This window comes from Orycteropus afer, unplaced genomic scaffold (assembly GCF_000298275.1).
Source record: "Orycteropus afer afer isolate SDZICR_OR568_19922 unplaced genomic scaffold, OryAfe1.0 scaffold00221, whole genome shotgun sequence".
Taxonomy (NCBI): Eukaryota; Metazoa; Chordata; class Mammalia; order Tubulidentata; family Orycteropodidae; genus Orycteropus; species Orycteropus afer.
This window is the reverse complement of record NW_006921808.1, coordinates 5047917-5048473: the sequence shown is the minus strand read 5'-3', so window position 1 is coordinate 5048473 and position 557 is coordinate 5047917.

Sequence of the window (557 nt, the reverse complement as noted above, 5' to 3'; positions counted from 1 at the left end):
AGGAGTTCAGTTAATTTTTTGGTAGTTCAAACTCACCCAGAAAAACTGGCAATTCAAACTTACTCAGAGGTACCTCAGTAGACAGGTCTGTCAATCTACTTTTAAAAGTTCATAGCTTTGAGGGATCAACACGGTGCCATTGAGGAAGAAAAAACATAGAGAGGTACATGGGAGGCACAGACAACAAAGAACTCTTTTGCATATACAGTGCTATACTGTCAGTGAAGGCAAACACAGGTATACGGGTAGAAAAATGGGTGGACAGGCTGAACAATTAGGTATGTCTATGAAGTGGGGAGTGTACACAAGACCATGTATAGGGTTGGCAGACAATGGTCCTATAAGTGTATTTGTATGATCTGAATTCCCAGGTGTATGGTAAAGCTGACAAGGACAATGCTGTAGTCACTTTTTGGTCACAGCCAGCTACCCAGAGGGAGTGAGAAGTTGAACCCGTGTACTCGGGACTATAGTCACAAGAGACATCAAAGTCAATTGGCATAACATACTACACAAAATATATTTCCACCTCCTACTTTGGCGAGTAGCGACTTTTG